The sequence below is a fragment of the Saimiri boliviensis genome, chromosome 10, assembly GCF_048565385.1.
Source record: "Saimiri boliviensis isolate mSaiBol1 chromosome 10, mSaiBol1.pri, whole genome shotgun sequence".
Classification (NCBI taxonomy): Eukaryota; Metazoa; Chordata; class Mammalia; order Primates; family Cebidae; genus Saimiri; species Saimiri boliviensis.
The window spans coordinates 29,415,031-29,437,387 of NC_133458.1; the positions used below are offsets into that span (position 1 = coordinate 29,415,031).

At 39.8% G+C, this 22,357-nt stretch overlaps 1 protein-coding gene and 1 pseudogene across 1 annotated transcript in view; one reads left to right on the plus strand and one right to left on the minus strand.

Moving 5' to 3' along the window:
* The window catches only part of SND1 (staphylococcal nuclease and tudor domain containing 1), a 442,553-nt gene that overhangs the window by 259,278 nt on the left and 160,918 nt on the right, over window positions 1-22,357 (minus strand). The window lies entirely within an intron of this gene.
* On the plus strand, window positions 7,251-8,001 carry LOC101049412 (phosphoglycerate mutase 1-like; annotated as a pseudogene).

The window sequence follows — 22,357 nt, forward strand, 5'->3', positions numbered from 1 at the left end:
GACAATCTGATACTACTGGTTGATGTTTGTTATACCTAGCTGCAGCCCTTCAGAGAGAGCTGGAAAAGAGTGGAAGGAGGACATAAAATATTGCTCTGCCAACTGACCATTCACTAAGACCCAACACTTTGCCATGAGTTAGCCAGCCAGTTCTAAGACAGCTGGTAATATGTGAAGGGCTGTGCCCCATGCCCACTGCGCCCGTTGATTCTGTTTCTCATCAGCAGAGTAGAAAAGGATCCCAGTCTTCTCACTAGAAAAAACTGGATTCATTCTGTCTCCCTTAACCATCACGTACAGTCAATAAAAAACATGGAGTTTTGTTTTCTATTTTAATATAATACTAAGTAAGCACAGGGTGTGACATCAGGAGTCAAGAATTCGTGCTCAAAGAGCCCTTTCTCTGAGCAGCAGATAATCTGATAAAGAGAATATAATACGGAAAAAGAGGGTTCATGTATAAATAAACTGTCTCCACAATTTGCCCCTTTTACTAGAACTCTAACTCACACATTTATAACTGTATATCCCAGAGAGTCTCAAAATAAACAGAGGGTTTATTATCTACACCTAGTCAGCAAACTAGGAGCTAGTTTCTGAAAAGAGGGAGAGCAGGACAGTTTCAATACAGACTTTAGGCAAAAAATAGTAAATGCACAAGGGAGTGGAATCAGTCAAGCATGTTAACCAAAGTCCTCATAATCCCATTGATAATGAGAATATAAAGGTGATTATCCAACAGCACTTTCCATGAATTAGGAAGTCACTGGACACATGTATGCTTCTCTTAATGAGGAGAATCCTTGATTTCAATTGTCAGCCTACCCCCACTCTCACCAACACTCGACCAATTGGCTAAAATGCCAACCAGCATTAGCATCAAGACACACCAAGGCCTTCTTTGAGACGGAGTCCCATTCTGCTGTCCAGGCTGGAGCACAGTGGCACGATCTCAGCTGACTGCAACCTCTGCTTCCTGGGTTCAAGCAATTCGCCTGTCTCAGCCTCCCTAGTAGCAGGGACTACAGGCACCTGCCACCACACCCGACTAATTTTTGTATATTTAGTAGAGATGGGTTTCACCTTGTTGGTCAGGCTGGTCTTGAACTCCTGACCTCTGGTGATCTACCAGCCTCAGCCTCCCCAAATGCTGGATTACAGGCATAAGCCACCACACCTGGCCACCAAGGCCTTCTTGATTCAGCAACCACACCACTAACATACAAATGTACTATTTAATTAAGATCAAATTTATGGAACATAAAATCCACCCTCTCAGTCATTTTAAGGTGTAGCAGTTCAGTGGTTTTTAGTATATTCACAATGCTGTGCACCCATCATGCTTATCCAGTTCCCTGAAAAGAAACTCTGTATCGATGAAGCAGTCACTTCTTTTTCCCAACTTGCCCTACCCCTAGCCCCTGGCAACCATCAACTACCTATAGATCCCTAGAAAGATTTTGTGTAAATGGAATCACATAATATGACATCTCCTGTGTCTAAATTATTTTACTTGGGACAATATTTTCCAGGTTCATCTATACTGAAGCATACAGCAGACTTCATTCCTTTTAGGACACAATGTACTGACTGTAAGGATATACCATACTTTGTTTATCCACTAAGGTGTACTTTTGAGACTGCAGCTATAATAAGAGAAAGTATGCTGGGAACCATTTTAATAAAAAAATCTTGTAATAATATTATTTTTAATAATCAGAGAAAGTGTGTTAAGAATCAGTTGAGAGCAATCAGTGGCCTATGGAGAAGAGCTTTCATTGACAAACGCAAACTAAGCCATCAGAGTCAAATCATGTAAAAGGAGTGTTTTAATCTCCTAATCTGTCCGCTTCAGAGAACCTGAACCAAATCTATTTTTTTAAAATTAAAAGTCTCTCTCTCATAATGAGGAAGAAATCTTTCAGTGTCTCAAGGGATGGTCCAAACAATAAAACAACCCACCAATCACCTCAGGGGAAACGAAACTGCCTGACAGCAGGTCCTTTGCTCCAGATGAAGAGTACAGCCACTGTTCAGGATGCAAACAAGACACAGATATAAACTGTGCAGGGGAGCGGGTGGGGGATCCCTACAGGCTTTTCCCTCACCTGCTGCATTTGCTTCCAAGATTCCTAGCACATACTCACTCAAAGGAATCAGACTGTAATTTGGGTTTTAAGGACTCTCCTCTTAGTTAATAATACATAGGCTGTTTGAATGTATCGCTAGTATACACAGCAACAAATCTCTCCCTGACGCATCACCTGCAGTACTTCCCTGTGTGATGTTCTTCAGATCAGCTAACTTGACTTCTCTTCTGCCCCTACCTCTAAGAGGTCAGATGGAAAACCAATGATATATTCTTCCACAAGACAGTAGTAAAGCAATAAACAAAAATGACACAGGGAGCTCTGCTCCATGATTTAATATGGAAATAATTTTTATTCTTAGGCTGTTAAAGTCTCTGGGTCGTTTAGCGCAGGAGGTAAGTCAATACCTCAAGAATAGGAGAATTAGCTTTGCTTTCCAGATAACATTTCAAGCTATAAATTTATTATCTTGGTTGTCAAAAGACCAGCCCAAGAAGACAGTGATGATATTTTTTCTGACACTATACAAGTTCCAGAAAATTTTAGACAACTCTACAGAGAAGAAGAACAAAGTCAAAATTTCTAGCAGTTCTAGAGAAAACGCCCAGGCAGTAAGAGAAGCATTCCAATACAATAACCAAGATTATACAAAAGTACCAATCTTCAAACACTAGAAAATCCTCAAATGAGGTATCCAACTACAGACAAGAATTTACTGTAATCGCTGTCCAAAATCTTCACACAAATCACTCTAGATGAGGGTGGTCAATCTCAAAACAAAAAGTAAAAGAATGATCCAAAGCCCCACTACATATAGAGTATATATATATCAGAACAACCAGAAGGTATAGAAAATAGAAATAAATTTGCAGCCAGGTGCAGTGGCTCACACTTGTAATCCCAGCACTTTGGGAGGCCAAAGCGGGCGGATCAGCTGAGGTCAGGAGTTTGAGACCAGCCTTACCAACATGATGAAACTCCGTCTCTACTAAAAATACCAAAATTAGCCGGGCATAGTGGTGTGTGCCTGTAATCCCAGCTACTTGGGAGGCTGAGGCAGGAGAATCACTTGAACCCAGGAGATGAAGGATGCAGTGAGGCGAGACCCCAACACTGCACTCCAGCCTGAACCACAAGAGTGAAACTCCATCTTAAAAAAAAAAAAAAAAAACACTTGCTACATCAGAAAAATAGTAAGAAAGATGCTAACTGTTATTAAAGTTATTAAAGACACCAAACAGAAGAGTAATGCAAATAAATGTATTAAGGAACAACTACATTTCAGGTTAATTAGTTATATCTATTATATCTGAAATACTAAAAATAGGTGCATAATATACTATTCCTTTATTTTTCTCTCTAAAAGACAAACCAAGGTGCATAAACGTGTTGAGAATAAAAGGATATACTAGTTCATAAAACCTGCATGATAAATGGTTAAAACTGACAGAAGGTTATAAAATGAAATGTCATCTCAGATCTAATAAAATGAGTATTTGATTAGTGACATCTGCTATAATTCCTGTGGATACGCATCATGATAAACATAAGAATAGAATAAATTGAGTAATATTCAGTGATAAGTCTGGGGCTAAAAAGTCTAGAAGAACATCCCATAGTTAACAGGGCTGGGGAGCGATGGAAAGATACATCAATAACATCTACAATGACAATACAAGGGTTATTAATGATTCACAGAAGTTAAACAATTTGCCCCCAAATTATGAAAAGGGTTCTTTTGAAAGAGACATAAAAGATAAATTGCCAAGTCATATATTTTGCAATTAGGCTAGATTATAAAAGGGTAAAAACAAAATGCATCTGTATGGGAAAAATTAATTTTTAAAAATGATTAATATTTAAATTTTTAATAATTTAATTATTGGAAGATTTCAATTTAAATTCCAACTGTTAATTGGAGCTTTTAAGGGATAAATTAAAATGAAAGTTTATTTTAAATCAGAATGAAAAGGGCCACAGTTATCACCTAGAGCAAGCATGCACTATGATATAAAACAGATTCAGAAGTTATGTGACTTCCCCAAGTATAAACATCTGGTTAATAAAAGAGTTTTAACTAAGATTCTAAAAATCAGAATAATATCTGAAGTATGAGGATAGGAAACCACAGTAAAAGGTGGTTTATCAACATCATTTCAATAAAGAAAGTCTATTTTATGCTTGGATTGAACTTCAGTCTGGAAGGGCTAGCCCAACGGCCTTCCAAGTTGGAATTATTTTAGAAGCTACCCTTTAAAATAAATGGATGACACAGGGAGATGGCTAAGAGAGTAGTCGGCAAGAAGGTTGACATATCTGTTAATGACTCAGGCTCTCTCAAAAACCACCTACCCTATAGCTAGCTATACCTCTTGCTGATCTATATAGAAGCACATCAAAAATTTTAAATACTTAAAAAAATGGAGTATTTGTTGCTATGTTGTTTTTAAATAAGGGATTAAGAAATTAATCATTAAGGCTAAATGGTATTTAAGATTAAAAATACCATTTACCTAGGCTAAATGGTATTTAAGATTAAAAAAAGGAATGAAATTAAAGTTAAAATGAGAGAATTAAAATCCCAGGAACCAAAAAAGGTTGACTTTTTAAATGAGATAAAATACAAGGACTTAAAAGGATGGGAAAAAGCTATTAGGCTTCTTAAGTGACCAAATCCTGTCTAAGAAAGTGCTCAACACTGTCAGTAAGTAGACACAGAATATTTTTATCTTTAACTCTTCTAACTTTTACATCCTCCAAAATGTAGATGACTGATTCTGTAGGGCTTAGTGATACTTAGATCTAGCTGATACTAATACACAGTATGGCTTGTTTATTAAAACATAAAATAAAACCACCTTACCGTGGTTCAAAAAAAAGTAAGATGAACATACACCAGTTAACTAAATTATATACTCACTGAATAAAATAACATAAAGCCATTAAAATCAACACATAAAAGTTTATTTAAGGATGTGGGGAGATGTTCAGGCTCCACTGTCAATTTTATTTTATTTTTGAGACTGAGTTTTGCTCTTGTTGTCCAGGCTGGAATGCAGTGGTGTGATCTTGGCTCACTGCAACCTCTGCCTCCTGGTTCAAGCAATTCTCTTGCCTCAGCCTCCCGAGTAGCTGGGATTACAGGTGTCTGCCACCACACCCAGCTAATTTTTGTATTTTTCATAGAGATGGGGTTTCGCCATGTTGGTCAGGCTGGTCTCAAACTCCTGGGATTATAGGGGTGAGCCACCACGCCTGGTCTCCATTGTCAATTTTAAAAAAGGACACACAGACACAGATTAGAATATAAATGTATAAGTGAAAGAAAATACCCCAAACTGTTATTTGAATTACTTTTATTTTTCCTTTGTACTTGCCAAACTTACTACAATAAACATATATTGCTTTTATAATCAGAAAAAAAAATGACTACAGAAGAAACACGAAGATATTCATGGTTCAGTTATGTTCTGGCCAGGCGCAATGGCTCACACCTGTAATCCCAGCACTTTGGGGGTCTGGAGTGGGCGGATTACCTGAGGTCAGGAGTTTGAGACCAGCCTGTATTTACGGTGAAATCTCGTCTCTTCTAAAAGTACAAAAAAATTAGCGGGGCATGGTGGCACACATCTGTAATCCCAGCTACTCAGGAGGTTGAGGCATGAGAATTGCTTGAACTCGGGAGGCAGAGGTTGTAGTGAGCCGAGATCGTGCCACTACACGCCAGCCTAGGTAGCAAGAGTGAAACTCAGTCTCAAAAAAAAAAAGGTAGGTTCTAAGATTTCTAAGGTAACATTAGTTAACATCATTCCTAAAAAGCAGTGACACACGTTAGTATGAATAAGGGAGATTAGATTCCCTATATATAATTCTCCAACAGGCTTCTAATCAACCCACTAATTTTCATTCAGTGCCCACATATTCCTACTTCCTTTCAAGTAACATAACTAGTATAGTTGTACATACATTCCAAGAAACAGAACAAAAATTTGGCAACTACACCACCTGAGGTGGAAGACAATGGGATTAGTCACAAAGAAGATGAAGAGTAGAGGTTTGTAAAGCTTTCCATGGTCGGCAACTAAGAAAACAAGATGGTAAACAACAGCAAAATGGTTACAACTACTAAAAATGACATTCCACTGCTCATCAATTATTTTTAAAGCAAGCATAAACAAACAAACAAAAGAATGCATGAGGAGTCTTGCATATGTGCAAACAGCAAAGGAATATTCCATTTTTTTTTTTCACACTTGGAATGCTATTCTTGCTTAAGTGATGGAAGAGAAGAAAAGATAAAGTGACTGAGACGACGAAAAGGGGTAAAGATCAGAATTTTCATTCTAGGCTATACAGGGCTGAAACGGATCCTAAGCTAAATTGCTTTGGTCCTTAGAATAAACAGCTTATCAAGAATCAGGTAGCAAGAATGAAAACCACAGAGGTGGCCTTGAACACTTGTTATGACTTCAATGAACAAGGAGAGAAAACAGATTTCATCTGCATCAAGGAATCTGGCTTATAAAAACAAAATAAAAACCGTAATACTTTCCTAAGAATTAAGCACTGACTGCTTTTCCATGAAGAACTTTAAAAAAACTTCTCAAGCCTGTAATCCCAGCACTTTGGGAGGCCGAGGCGGGTGGATCACGAGCTCAGGAGATCGAGACCATCCTGGTCAACATGGTGAAACCCCATCTCTACTAAAAATACAAAAAAATTAGCTGGGCATGGTGGCACGTGCCTGTAATCCCAGCTACTCAGGAGGCTGAGACAGGAGAATTGCCCGAACCCAGGAGGTGGAGGTTGCGGTGAGCCGAGATCGCGCCATTGCACTCCAGCCTGGGTAACAAGAGCGAAACTCCGTCTCAAAAAAAAAACAAAAAAAAAAAACTTGTAGATAATTTTTCTGAGATGACAAATAACACTATTGCTGAGGATGTATATAAAATCAGATATTTTTTTCAATTACCTATTTCGGTTAATATGCACTTAGTTTAAAAAGGGGTAGTATTTAAAATCAGTGGAAACTTAAAGATACCACCATAGGAAAAAGATAGTATAAAAATATAGCACTGGGGCCATGCACCGCCAGCATGCAGAGCTGCCACTTAGGAATCTGCTAACCCCAGTCAGTGCCGCATCCCCAGCCTGCCACCCATGGCCGCCTACAAACTGGTGCTGATCTGGCACGGCAAGCATGTGGAAACTGAAGAACCGCTTCAGCGGCTGGTACGACGTAGACCTGAGCTCGGCGGGCCACAAGGAGGCCAAGTGTGGTGGGCAGGCACTGCAAGACGCTGGCTATGGGTCTGACATGTGCTTCAGCTCAGTGCAGAAGACAGCGATCCGGAACCTCTCTGTACAGTGCTAAGTGCCATTGATCAGATGTGGCTGCCAGTAGTGAGAACTTAGCACATCAGTGGGATCTCACCGGTCTCAGTAAAGCAGAAACCGCTGCAAAGCATGGTGAGGCCCAGGTAAAGATCTGGAGGTGCTCCTACGATGCTGCACCACCTCCAATGGAGCCTGACCATCCTTTCTACAGTAACATCAGTAAGGATCACAGGTATTCAGACCTCACAGAAGATCAGACACACTCCTTTGAGGGTCTGAAGAACACTATTGCCAGAGCTCTGCCCTTCTGGAATGAAGAACAGTTCTCCAGATCAAGGAGGGGAAACGGGTACTGATTGTTGCCCATGGCAACAGCCTTCGGGGCATTGTCAAGCATCTGGAGGGTCTCTCTGAAGAGGCTATCATGGAGCTGAACCTGCCGACTGGTATTCCCATTGTCTATGAATTGGACAAGAACTTGAAGCCCATCAACCCCATGCAGTTCCTGGGAGATAAAGAGACCGTGCGTAAAGCCATGGAAGCTGTGGCTGCCCAGGTCAAGGCCAAGAAGTGAAAGCCAGAGGGCAGGCTATTGTCCCCAGGAGCACGTTCCCTGCCTGTCTTGCCCCTCTGCCCCTCCCTCCTGCACATGTCACACTGACCACATCTATAGGCATCTTGAGTTGTAGCTACAGATGGGGACCAGTGGCTCCCATTTTCATTTTAGCCATTTTGTCTCCTGCACCCATTCCCTTCATACATTCTAGTCAGAGTAGCACTTCTAGGGCACAAGTTCTCAGTCCAGGCTGTGGAAAAGTTCCCCTTATCCAAGAGTGTTTAAAGGTAGTGAGTTGGGTTTTTGCGAGTGCTTTGTTTACTAAGGACTTGTGGGGAAGAATCATGCTAAGCCATGACCAATGAAGAGAAGCAAGAGATGCTGTCTGCCCCCAGGAACCAGTCCTGTGTTCTCCTGCAGTCAGGGCCTGGGGGCTCTAGTCATTCCAGTGGAGGACGAATATAACTTGCATGGTGATGTAACAACTGTTTCCTCCCTGACCCCAGAGGAGCTGACTCTAGAAGGTTGGGATAGATCCTAAATTGAGTTTGTGTGTTACATTTACTTATATATATATATATATATTTTAAAAAGTATAGTGTATATATAAATAATACAAAACAATAACCTTTTTGTGGTTTCTCGTGGCGGTTGAAAGAGTCCCACGTGGTCATAAGAAGCTAAGCCATTCCTCATACCAATATAAGATCAGCTCCATGACCTCTGAGGGGCAGGAGGGCTTCCTGCTGTGAGCTTTAAAATCCCTCCCCGCCTTGTTTCATGGCAGTGAAATGCCTCTTGGTCTTGTCCAAGTGTGTCTCACTGATTTCTGAATCATGTTCTAGTTGCCTGGCCCTGCCACATGCCAGCGTTCACGTGAGCACAGCTGTACTAAATCCTTGCTCCAGATCAGTATAATAAAGGAGTGAAGTGCAAAATAAACAAATAAAATATAGTGCTGCATTTGCAAAAGTAGTTGTTTACTTTTTTTAGTTTGCCTATAATTTTTAATAAAGCAACATTTCCGCTTCATTTTGTTATTGTCATACTCACTATTTAACACCAGGGTAAATCCTTCATCACCTAAGTATTGACTATGATATGAGTAAATATAATGTATCACTCTGTAACACAAATCACAACAAATCTCTCTTTCACTTTAAATCTCTCAAGGTAAGTTTAAACAAAATATACTACCTATGGGATTAGAAATAAACTCACTTTATAATATTATCTAAATTTAATCAATACCTGAATTCACCAATACCTCCTCAATTAAGTCTTGACTTTTAAAAGCAAATATGTCAAAGTGAATTAAAAAACAAAAAAAAGAAGAGTTTGCAATGCTGGATTAATTGGGCATTCATTTGTAGAACTCAAAAATGTTGAGAGAGGCAAGGCATCCAACATTTCTTTCTAACTGATGATCAAACAAACTTTTAGGTTAGACAGATAAGTTCAGGGGATTGAGAAACTTTAATTTTGAGCTTTAAGTTTAAGACTTTCAGAGAAACTCGGGTTTTTAAAAAGCTGCTGGTAGGGTGCATACTTTGCCCTTTCTTTAGTTTCTTTTGGGTCAAAGTAAATTAAATCCTCCTCAGATGTCTTGCCAGTTCCCATGGGAAGCCTACCTGGTTATGAAAACTGTGCCAAGAAACTCAGAAAAGAAGGAAGCGAGATGTTGAGTTCTCTCCCAGCTCCCCCTTCCCAAGGTCATTTCCACTTCCTCCCAGACTCAGAACATCCTAGTCAGGGGAGCCAAGCACCTGGGGATGAAAAAGACTTTCTAAAGAGGAACAAGCAACAGACTGTCATCTTGCTGGATTGGTTTTGAAAGCAACTAGGAGGTGGAGAGTGTAAGGGAAATAAGGCTGGCTGCCTTCTTCCTCATAAGAACTCACTCTGTATCTCCCCCCACCACACCGCTCACTTTGCCCATCCCCTTTCTCACTCAGCCTCATCAGGACCCAGCACTAGTTTGTTTTATTTGTCATATTGTGTACTGCTCTCTGTTTTTAATTTTCCTAAACCCTGACTCAGTAGTTTGCTGTTATCGATTGTGCTCTTACAATGTGCCAAGCCCTGCACTAAATGCTTAACATATATTACCTCATTTAATGGTCATGACAGGACTGGGTTAGGTAATGCTACCCCAGAGATTCAAACTCACGGCTATTTGGTCGCAAAGCTCATGCACTAAATCACTACAATAGCCCACAACAGAATATTGATTAAATATTCAATGACATTAAATGATAAAATATTTCATGTAGGAGACTAATGACATAGAAAAACCATCATATTGTGCAGGTTACAAAACAGTAAGTAACATATAATTACAGCTATGTTGAAAATTATGCAAACATACCAGTGCAATTAACAAAAAAAGACTGGAGTAATATACACTCAAGTATTAACAGATGCTACCCTGGGTGGTAGGGGTTTTTTTCCCTTTATCTTTTCCTCTTTAAGATTTTTAGAATAAACAAGTGCTGCTTTTATGATTGAAAAAATGAGCAGTAAATGTTACTTACAACAAAATAGAAAAAATATATAGTACCATAAACAAGAATAGAATGGACAATATCACTAGTAGTAGCAGATTTCACAATCGCATTTTCAAGTAGGAAAATTATGGCCATAGAGAAAACTAGACTAAAATTTTACATGAAAATTGCAAGCTCTCTCTAAGTTGTACAGATCAAATATGATAAACCTTTACCACCTGCAAGCACACAGAATTGAAACACAAATGCAAAGATATATTTTTGGTGATATGTATGAAAATTTGAACTGTATTTATGATGCTAGCATATATGTAAAAAGGGAGAATACCTACCCACAAACATATCTTCCTGTGTAGGCCTAAAATATCCCTGAAAAGATTCACAAGGAAATGGTAATATCGGTTGCTTCTTTGGTGATAAAATGAACCTGTGAAGGACTAGGGCAAAAGAGAGGTCTCCAATTGTATACTCTTTATTAGCATTTGAATTTTAAACCACGTAAATGCATTAGCTACTAAAAATAATAATTAAAATAAAAAATGAACACACCAAGAGAAAATCTTAAAATAATATTAATTTCCCCATAAATAAAAATGTCTAAAAGATAAAGGGGATGTTAAATAATTCAAATGTCTGCCCATTTTATATAATAGCTTGTCAAAAAATATCCTATGTTTCCATATTGGCTTTCCTGCCAAATGACGTCAAAATGTCTGTTTCAGCAATAAAACAACCATATTCATTTACTTTCTTGATTTGACTTTTTAAAAAATCTTTAGAAGAAAAAAATTTTTTTAATCACTGCTTTATCCATATATGTGCTTTCTACGCAGCTATTTTTTTTAACACATCCTTTCTACATCTATTTTTAAAATGTAAAGAACAAGTTATGTTATATAAAACAAAAAAAAAATTTTAAAAATTGTATCTTCCTGGCTGTTTAAAAACTAAATTTAAAAAAATCCTGTAAGGAAAAGTACCTTTGCCTGACCATAGAAATCATCCCAATGTAAAAAGCAATCCCTGAAAGAAACAGAAAAAACAAGGACACAGAGAAATCAACCCTGTACTGCTGCCCATCAACCTGGAGACAGAGTTGGAGAGCAGAGATGATGACATGGAGTCCAGGAAAAAAAAAATCCAATCCAAATGTGAATTACAGAAAGCTGGGTCATTCAAGAAAAACAACAGACTCTGAAGCAGGTCGTGTTATCCAAGTACTTACTCTTTTACTAGCTGAAACAATATCCAAGCACCCCACATGCCACTTGTGCTCGGGGCAGCATCAGGCAAATCCATTGTTAGAGCACCCAGCAAGGACACACATACACTGGCCCATCAACTAGAACTCCTCAGGAAGGGAGACCCGGACTAAGAGGAATGACTGATGCAACGTTTTCCTTATCCATGTTTTCTCTTTTCCAAAAACAATGGGAAATGACAGTTAAAGAAGGCAGAGAGTTCTAAATGTACTACATAATATAATCTCGCCTGGAACATTCTGAGTGTTCATTCGGGAGGATCCAAGGCCAAGAAAAAACTGGAGCCATCAAGCAAAAACTTAAGCAGGCCTGGTTCAGAGAAAAGCTAATGCTCTGTCAACTCTGGTACGGAACCAAGCTTCATGCTGCTGGAAGGAAGAACAGAAACAAGAAAAAGTGGCATTTAGCAAATCACTTTTTTCTTGTTAAGGCCAGAAAGGTCCCAGGGATCCACTACAACAGCCAAGTCAGACATAAAGGCAGATGGAGTCTATACATTGGAAAGTGAGAGCTACTACAAGCTTAGCATTTTGACAATTTCAGGTTGGAGGTCTAAGACACTTTGAGGAGGGGGATGGAAAATGGAACACAAAGGAAAGGGGAGGAAAAGAAGGATAGAGAGGGAGGAAAGAAAATGAGGTTAGAAAGAAAGAAAGGAAGGGGAAGTTTGTGTCTGTAACATTAAAAAGACTATCAATTCTACTTTCAGTCTCTGAATGGTGAGAGAGACATCATAAATCTATCTCGACATAGTGATCTTATTACCATTTGCCCCTTGGAAAGCTGTGATTAACTACACCAAAGCAGAAATACTGAAGAACAGCAACATGACTCATCTTTGTCTTTGATCTTCAAAAACTCTCCCATGCTGTGGGGTTCAAACTACATGCTGCTTTTCTTCTAGACTGCTGGCAGCAAGCAAACTCCACTACTGGCAATAGGAGAAGCTAGGAGAAACTAGGGGAAAATGTGAAAAAGCACCTGGATAATGTCAAGAAGTCAATCATTCTGATGGCAATGGATTCCTAAAGCATTTATTTCAAAATGTAGGGAACTGACAAATGACAGAAGTAAACCACCACCAGCCCTCAAGTGGGAGAAAATCATTAGGAATCACACTTCTTAGAAAAGTAGAAAACAATTCCTTTCCCCAGTAACTAACTGAATTGTAACCCCAACCTAACCACTTAAACATTTCAGGTAAAAAGATCTGCTTTGACACTAACCTGGTAACATAAACAGAGGTGGAGAAAGAATGAATTCAATCTCCTAGCTTGTGGGGGTTGGGAGAAGGTGGGCATAATGGGTGACTAAGATAATTAAAACCACCACAGAGAAGCAATAGAGATTTATATTGTAGCATTCTCAGCAAACAGGCCTTTACCAATCAGTGTTCACAGTAAGTTCAAAGAAACACCCAGTTGCCACAGGACTCAAGGGGTTGTGCATGGCACATAGCCATCACATCAGTATTCATCAAATTCCTTGATATTTACAATAAAACAATATTTGATGATGAAAAGATTAAACTTTTAGAACTGTAAAAGCAGTCCAGTCTATGCAAAACAGGTCAACAAATCTTCAAACTGGGGTTTATGAACTGATCCTCAGAGCCTGCCTGCCAGTCTCTTCTGTTTTTAGAGAGGGGTTAACTAAGGACCAAAATAAACTGGGGGTGAAATGAACAAAGACTAGATGTACTTCAGGCCAGGACTCCAGGCTCCTGAGTTTTTCTACCTCCAGCCCATCCTACAAGATGAGCCAGCATCCCACAGTGGAAAACCACCTGCCTCTTTATGGTGGCCCTCCTCAGAGTCAATACTGGGAAAACTACATATTTATAAGTAAATGCTGTTAAGTTAGAATCTGATTAGAAATACCAGGATGACAAATTGAGTCTTTCTGGATACTTTAGTAAGATCGTTTTTTCAGAGGACAGTGCAAAAGTAACCTTTGGATTTTCCAAATTAAGAAAATGGGAACAATGAAAGAAATGAATTCATTCCAAGTATAAGAATGTGACAATACACAATCTTTGACTGTATATCTTCCAGCCTGAGGTCATGGAAATGTCTCGTCACTTCATTTTAATGTAGCCTGACAAATTCTGGACAAGGCTGCAGGTCTGCATTTGAGGTGCTAGCTTCTATAGTTCCACCCTGAAGAACTAAAACAGTTCCATCCATTCTGACCTGCTCAAATTTACTCCTAATGTGGCTGTTTGCTTACAGTCTCTCCCTATACTATACAAACCCAAGGAATCATAGGTGGCAAACATGATATCCATTTTACAAATAAAGAAACAGAGGCCTCATGAACACATAAATCATCAAATTATGATTTTCTCACTCAAATGCTGAACGATTCAATCAGAAAGTTAAAAAAGCCTCCCCGGCTCTCTAGCTGCATGAGATACCATCTTACGAAAACACAGTCACCTAAACTTCCAATCAAAGATCAGGTCACCTCTGTGACTTTCTCCTTTCTTCCAATCTTTACTTTTCCTTTCCTTGCTTTTCTTTTGGTGTCTTTTTTATGGGGGTTAAAGGTTTGGAGGTGGTAGAAACCTAGCCTCGTATAGGAAATTTTGCTGTTTTACTGCCCACCCTGTGCATCAGATTCTACTAGGACGGGCTCAGTAGCAACCTGCCAGGCAAAAAGGTGTGCCATACATTGCAGACACGGCAGAGTGGAGCAAGGCACTGACTTACAGATTTCCAACTCATTTGCACTACTACTGGAGAATAGGAACATTAATATTCCCAAGCCAGGGGTTGAGAGGGAGGTGGGAACAGAAGGGTTCAGTCAAGGTCCATCAACATTATGTTGCTTAAAACTTTAACAATGGAGAATTCAAGCCAAAAATTAGTTTACTGCCTACTAGTTGAGTAAATCCTTCTGTGCTTTTTAAGAACAGGATACAAATAATATACATTTTCAATAATGAAAAAAAGACACAGGAAAGTCCCAAATCAGACCTACAGCACTAAGGAGTGACTGCTCAGCTTCCCTCATGGAGACTTCACATTACAAGCTGCCAATCAGATGTAGTGATAATCCAACAATTTTAATTAATATACAGCAAAACATAAGAAAACATATTTATCCAACCTATTTTTAAAGTCTTGGTTTGTATTCGGTTAGACAGTACTTATACCTAAAGTCTCCTTGAATTAGGGCTCCAAGTCCATATTTTTATATAACAATATGAGGAAATGTAAAAAGCAGGTGACAAGGAAACCATTTTCCCAGCTCAGAGCTATTATGACAGGCCTTCTCCATCCCTTCTCCACATCCAAATCTTTGATATGACAAAGCACAGGACAAATCCCACCCCTTCTGTAAAGATTTATTGAGGCCCTCGACCTCATTCTCAATGTCAAGCACAGTCTCAGGAACTGTGAGCCAATGAAAAGAAAAGACAGGCTCTTTGCCCTATGAGGTGGGGAGGTAGGTCAAACCTAGAAACTACTACAACAGAAATGGTTACAAAAACATCATAGGAGGACAAAGAACACCAGACTCTACATGGCGAGCCAGAAATACAGAATAGACGCATGATTTCTGACAACAACAAAAAAAGTATGAAAGCAAGAAGTTGTGCAATGGCTTGGCATGTCCATGGAATGGTGAGAAGTTCTTTTTGACATATTATGTAGCAAATAACACCGGAAATCAGACTGGAAATGGAAGCAAGATGCTCACTGGAAGTTACAGCATTTTACATACAGCTGCCTTTTCTTTGCTTTTTATTATATATTCGTCTAGGGAGTAAGATTCTTTTCTGTAGCCCAATGGGTATCAGTAGAGTTGGTGACATGATCAGGCCTATGCATTTTGAAAGCAACTGTGACAGTAATCTTGAAGATGGCATAAACAGAAGAAACACGGCAAGTAGTTAAGATGAACTTCCAGTAATTAAAATAAGAGATAAGGAAGACACAGACTAAGAGATTCACTGAAAAAAAACATGAAAAAGAGGAGTAATGATGAATTTGGTTATGGAAAAGATTGGGTTAGCGGCTAGGTAACTCCTGGTTTTAATGTTTGGCACAAGGGATAGGAGATGACATTAAGAAAGATCAATAGCAAAGCCAAGGCACTTTGTGGGCAGGAGAAAAAAAAATCATATGGAAACTCTGAACTATATTTTGGACGTGACAGATGTCAACTACCTACTGAACACTGCAGTGGGGTACCCACTGGTCAGCAGCTGGAAGCAGAAATCTATAAGCAGAGAAAGAAGTTAGGGGCGGAAATATTCCTAAGACTCGGGATTATAACTGGAAGCTGAGGCCATTAAATACATAAGGTGACCCAGCGGGTGAGACCTCTCCTATCTGTGAAAGATAACCACAATCAGTAGACTTTGCATTAATATTAATCAAATACCACCAAGTGATAGATTTCTGTTATCTTAACAGTTATTCAAATCTGTTCTTATTCAACTTCTCATACAACGGATGCCATCTTACCCCCATTAGACTGTAAGCAACTTGCAACAGAGATGATATTTTATTCATCTTTACTGCACCTCTATAAAGGTACCAAACAACTACGTGCGTTTTCTAAAGTATTAGTACTATAAAAACAGGCTCTCTCCCCAATCCCTAGAACAAAGGTTGGCACAGAATAGTTGCTAAAAAATATTTGCTGAATGAATAACAGAAATGCATTAGCTAGGCAGAGTGGCTCACGCCTGTAATCCTTGCACTTTGGGAGGCCAAGGCAGACAGATCACCTGAAATTAGGAGTTCGAGACAGGCCTGGCAAACATGGTGAAACCCTATCTCTATTAAAAATACAAAAATTAGCCAGGCACAGTGGTACAGGCCTATAGTCCAGCTACTTGGGGGTCTGAGGCACAAGAATCACTTGGAACCAGGAGGCAGAGGGTGCCATGAGCCAAGATCACATCACTGCACTCCAGCCTGAGTGACAGAGTGAGATGCTGTCTTAAAAAAAAGAAAAAAAAAATGAGTTTGAGAAATAAATTGGTGTTACTAGGTTACTTGTTAACATATTAAGGCCTTCTTAATATAGCAAGTGTTTACACATGACCAAAGCTTCAGGGACTGAGTTCTAAAGAAAATAAACATATTAATTATTGACCTTTGTTTTCAGAGGACTACCTGCTCCTCAGCGCAGCCCACTTGAAGCCAGAAGAGGTGAGAAGGCAAAGCTGAAGAAAAAATATCTTATCTAAAAAGGCCAGATTAAAGAGGAAACCTGGGATTCCTACAGTTACTGAAGAAAATTCCTGCACAGTGCCACATAATGCTCTCTGTAAGCAAGCAGAATGTTAGAGATGGTGTTCCAGAAGACAGACTTGTGCTAATTATTCCTAATGTTCTATTCATCAACCTTGAATGGGATGAGCATGGTTCATCAAGAGCCACTGCCAGGAATGATTTCTCCCAGGGTGTGTCATATTTCAAAATCCTGCTAATTACTAAGCAGAAGCGATGGAGGCCCTGTGACTAGGATGGCCATGAGACTGGGCAGCCTTCCTAAGTGGACATCAAGTAAAGAAAACGCACCCAGAAAAAATATTGACAGAAAGAATGAACACAAAGGAAGCAAGACAAGACAGGCAGGAAATGAGAGATGAAAGAATGCTGACATTATCAAACCCTATCTCACAGATTACTTTGGCAAAGAAACTACTGAAGTAGAAACCCAGAAACAAGAGGTCTGGCCAAGAGTCAAGTGGCCAGATACAAGAAGAAGCTAAACTGCTTTCCTGGGGCTGCCATAACAAAGTATCGCAAACTGGCTAGCTTAAAACAACAGAAGTTTACCCCCTCAAAGTTCCGAAAGTTCTAAGTTGAAATCAAGGTGTAGGCAGGGTCATTATACCTCTGACGGCCCAGGGAGGTATCCTTCGTTGCCTCTTCCTAGCTGGTGAATCCTGGCAATGGTTGGCATTTCCTGGCTTGTAACTAAAACCACTCCAGTCTCTACCTCCATTGCCACATGGTCTCTTTCTCTCTGTGCTCAATACTCCTCCTCCTTCTCTTCTTCTTCCTCTTCTTCCTCCTCCTCCTTCAGGAGTTGGGGTCTCACTCTGTTGCTCAGACTAGAGTGCAGTGGCATGATCACGGTTCACGTTGGCCTCCAACTCCTAGGCTCAAGCAATCCTCCCACCTCGCCTCTCAAGTAGCTGTGCATGCCTCCACACCTGGCAATAGATCCTCTTCTTCTTATGAAGAGACAGGTCACTGAATTTAGGGTCCATCATAATCCAGTATCACCTGATTTTAACTTAGCTAATTACATCTGCAAAGACCTTATTTCCAAATAAGGTCACATTCTAAGGTTCCAGATGGATGAGTATTCCGGGGAGAGGCTGTACAGCCCACTACGCTTATCATCATGAAAACATCAGGAAGGCCTGTCCTACTCATGGGATAGAACTGTTGCATTCTAGGGATATCTAAAACTTTGCCAGAAGATGGTAACTCCTCAGGTAAAAGATAAAAAAGGCAATTCTGGGTATCAATAAAAATAACCTCTTTCACTCACATAAGAGCAAAAAGTATCACTCAGATTTTAAATACATTAAAACAACAGGCTCATTTTTTAACTTACAACTACATGCACCAATTATGAAGATGCAGCCTTTAAAATATCACTTCTATCACCCAACTATAAAAAGTCGACAAATTTCAACCTTAGAACCAACAAACATTTGTGTATCGTATCTTTTCACACGTAAACGAATTGCTCATACGCTTGGGAAAGAAATATTCGAGCAACCTAAACAATTAGCCCAACTTCACCAAGCATAATAAAAAGAGACGCCACATACACAGAAACCCTGGAACATTGGTGCTTTCCAATTGGACTCTTTCTGAATGATATGAATTACTTCACAGATACATAAGAAAACTTTTTTCTCATTAGAAAACTTGTATCTTTTATCCCTATATAGATCCTTGTAACAGACTAAACTACCTGTATTCTAGAGAAAAAAATACTGAAAAAAGACAGCAATTGCCAGGTTTCCTTTCCAAATGAGCACATCTGCATCCAGCCTCACTTTACACTTGTCTACAACATAAGATATTCTGCACAGTATCAAGCCCAAGCTCAAAAGAATCTATTCTCTGTAAACCAGGAGGTATAGGAAGTTGGAAGATTTGCAACTCAGCACATTTTATAGGGTTTTTTGGCACATAAGGGTTATTTTTAAAGTGAGAAAAAAATCCTGTCCTCTCCCTACCCCCAAACACAGCTGAGCTGATTCAGCACAAATCTCCCCTAAAATAAAATCTTGGTTTGCAGAGAGTAAGCATGGAAAGTTCCAGCCCCAAGGACGACATTTCAGAAACCTAGCTGAAAAGATCAGGAGTGGGTGGCTTAAGACCACAAATCATGTTATAAATATAGGAACATTCACCAGAAAACTATGGGTAACTAGGGAGTCCAAGTAAGAAAGTCTTTAATAATAAGCAAAGTAATATAAGCGTATTATCCAGAGATATGAGAATCTCGAGGATTCTGGTAGCTAATAAATCATTTCCCTCAGGTGAGCATATACAAGAAATTTCCAGGAATGCAGTTGAAAACTCTAGTTTCATTTAACTTAGAGATGCTTTTTGAAGAGGATATTAAAATATTCATCATACAAATAACACACTTCAAGACCAAGTGCAGTGGCTCATGCCTGTAATCCCAGCACTTTGGAAGACCAAGGTGGGTGGATCACCTGATGCCAGGAGTTCAAAACCAGCCTGGACAACATGGCGAAACCCCATCTAAGAAAAATACAAAAAATTAGCCAGGTCCCTGTAATCTCAGCTACTTGGGAGGCTGAGGCAGGAGAATTGCTTGATCCTGGCAGGCGGACACTGCAGTGAGCCAAGATCATGCCGCTGCACTCTAGCCTGGGCCACAAAAAGTAAAACTCTGTCTCAAAACAACAGCAACAAATAACACACTTCACCAAAGAGCTGTGTGCTCCGCTCAACACCCTGATGGCCCTCAAAGCACAGGGGTACTTTTCAGAATCTGCAGGGAAAACAACAACAAAAGACAACCAAAATCTCATTATTGAAAAGAGCATTTAGGTGACGGCAGGAAGAAAGCTACCTTGCTGAGCTTCCAGAAACAGGCAACTCCAGTCATTTATGTTCATCAGCCCTCACCAGACAAGAGCCCTCAAGAATAATCAGGGGTAGGGCCAGGTACCATGGCTCACGCCTGTAATCCCAGCACTTTGGGAGGCCAAGGTGGGAGGATCACCTGAGTCTGGGAGTTCAAGATCAGTCTGACCAACATGGAGAAACCCCATCTCTACTAAAAACACAAAAAAATTAGCCAGGCATGGTGGCACATGCCTGTAATCCCAGCTACTCAGGAGGCTGAGGCAGGAGAATCGCTTGAACATGGGAGGTGGAGGTTGCAGCAAGCCGAAATCGCGCCATTGCACTCCAGTCCGGGCAACAAGAGCAAAACTCCATCTCAAAAAAAAAAAAAAAAAAAAAGAATAAAAGGATAAAGGGCTAGAAGATTAGGATCCTTCCCAAAACCCAAAGGGTAAAGGGCATCTAAAATGAACCATGACTTCCAATACAGTTTGACACATTCCTATCACTTCCAAGTGGGAGAACTCTTCCTAGAAAAATGCATGGTCTGAAATTACAAGTCATTCAAAACAGCTCTCAATTTGGCAAATATCTTCAGTCATTTGTTCAAAAAATTTACAGCCACACTGAACAGCTGGCACTAAAGAGGCAAGGACAAGCAACCTTGTATAAACCTGTCAATTTAAATCACAATGCATTCACAACCTTAGGGCCTGCTTTGATCATTAATGTAAAGGACTTTTCCACGTATGAATGAATCAAATTAATATGAGGTGAAAAATGTGGAGATGACAAAAGAAATGTTTATAAAATCCAAACTTAAATAGAGGTAATTAAGAACAAGAATCCCCAGACCCCCAGCCTTGTATGTAACACAGCTGATTAGGTTAGCACACTGCAACAGACAGAACACACAAGTGTTTTTAAGAAAAAAGGACAACCCTGATAAATAGCCAGGGAGAAGGGTGGAGTCCTCCTCAGGAAAGCGCTATGCCCTTGAAGAGCTCTCATTAGTGAAGTGAAAAACTGCTCCTGCTATGGAATGTTACTCCTGGTACCTTCGGAGATCTATTCTTGCACAGTGGAACAAGCACCTACGGTGCCCCTCAACTTCTCCATGACTCTGTGCCAAGATAAAAAAGCAACACCTGTCCTTCCTTTCTCCCTGACACTCCCAGAAGTTGCACCTATGCCAAGGGAATGAAGAGAAAGAGAAATCAAGCTTCAAAATTGGCTTAGCAATGTTAGCGAGGACTTCACATTGTCTGTATATCTAGGTGAAGAACATGTAATCTAACACTGCTTTCTCTGAAGAATGACGTGATGAAACACAACTTCACAGGGACATCTCAAAGACTAGTGAGATAATGTCTAGAGGGCTAAAAGCACTCCGAAGGCAGATATATAGTGCTATTACCACCTCCTGATAGCTATAGACTACCAAAAAAACAAGTTTCTTGCAGCATGCAAAGTATGTATTATATACAGGAACAGACATTACTCCAAAAATACCACGACACTGTCTACATCTGAGTCAGTATACACAACAGAAAAGTAAACATTTCCAAGAGTCTTTAAATCAGCATAGCAATTAAAAGCATTGGCATCTGGGTAAAGTACTTTTCTGTGAGTTCCAGGTTTTTTTTTTGTTTTTGTTTCTGTTTTTAACCTGTAGAGACAAGAACAATATGTAGATCTTGCAGGGTGGAGGTGAAATTAAAAGTGAAACAAAGCTCTTAGAGTTCAGTGCTTATGACAAACAGGAAACCCAATAAACAGCAGTCCTAACCCTTAAAGATACAATAGGCATGGCCGGGCGCAGTGGCTCCCAGCACTTCAGGAGGCCGAGGCAGGTGGATCACGAGGTCAGGAGATCAAGACCATCCTGGCCAACATGGTGAAACCCCATCTCTACTAAAAATACAAAAATTAGCTGGGCATGGTGGCTCATGCCTGTAGTCGCAGCTACTCAGGAGGCAGAGGCAGAATTGCTTGAACCCGGGAGGCAGAGGTTGCAGTGAGCCAAGATTGCACCACTGTACTCCAGTGAGACTGGACTGAGACTCTGTCTCAAAAAAACAAACAACAAAAAAAGATACTATAGGCATTTTATCAAATGCCTTACAAAAAAAAAAAAAAAAAAGACTGTCTAGTTCACAGAAGAAATTTCAGAGGCATGAAAATCATACAATGGTAGCCACCAAATTACGAATGAGCCACATCTCCCTAAACTCTGTTTAGACATTTAGAATATTTTATTCCATAGAAACAAGGCTATAAACAGTAGTTGGGTTGCCAACCTAGCTCACAGAAGCACATTTATCCAGAATAGAGATAATATCATTACATATAGTAACCATTTCCAGATTGATTTTGGATTACTGACATGAGGAGGCAGTCTAACACCCTGATTCTTGTGGCAAAATCAGTAGAAAGGCCACATAGGAGTCCAGGCCAGATGAGATATAAAGCAAGGCAGGAGCACTGCTCTGGAAAGGAGGAAACATTCAGATAT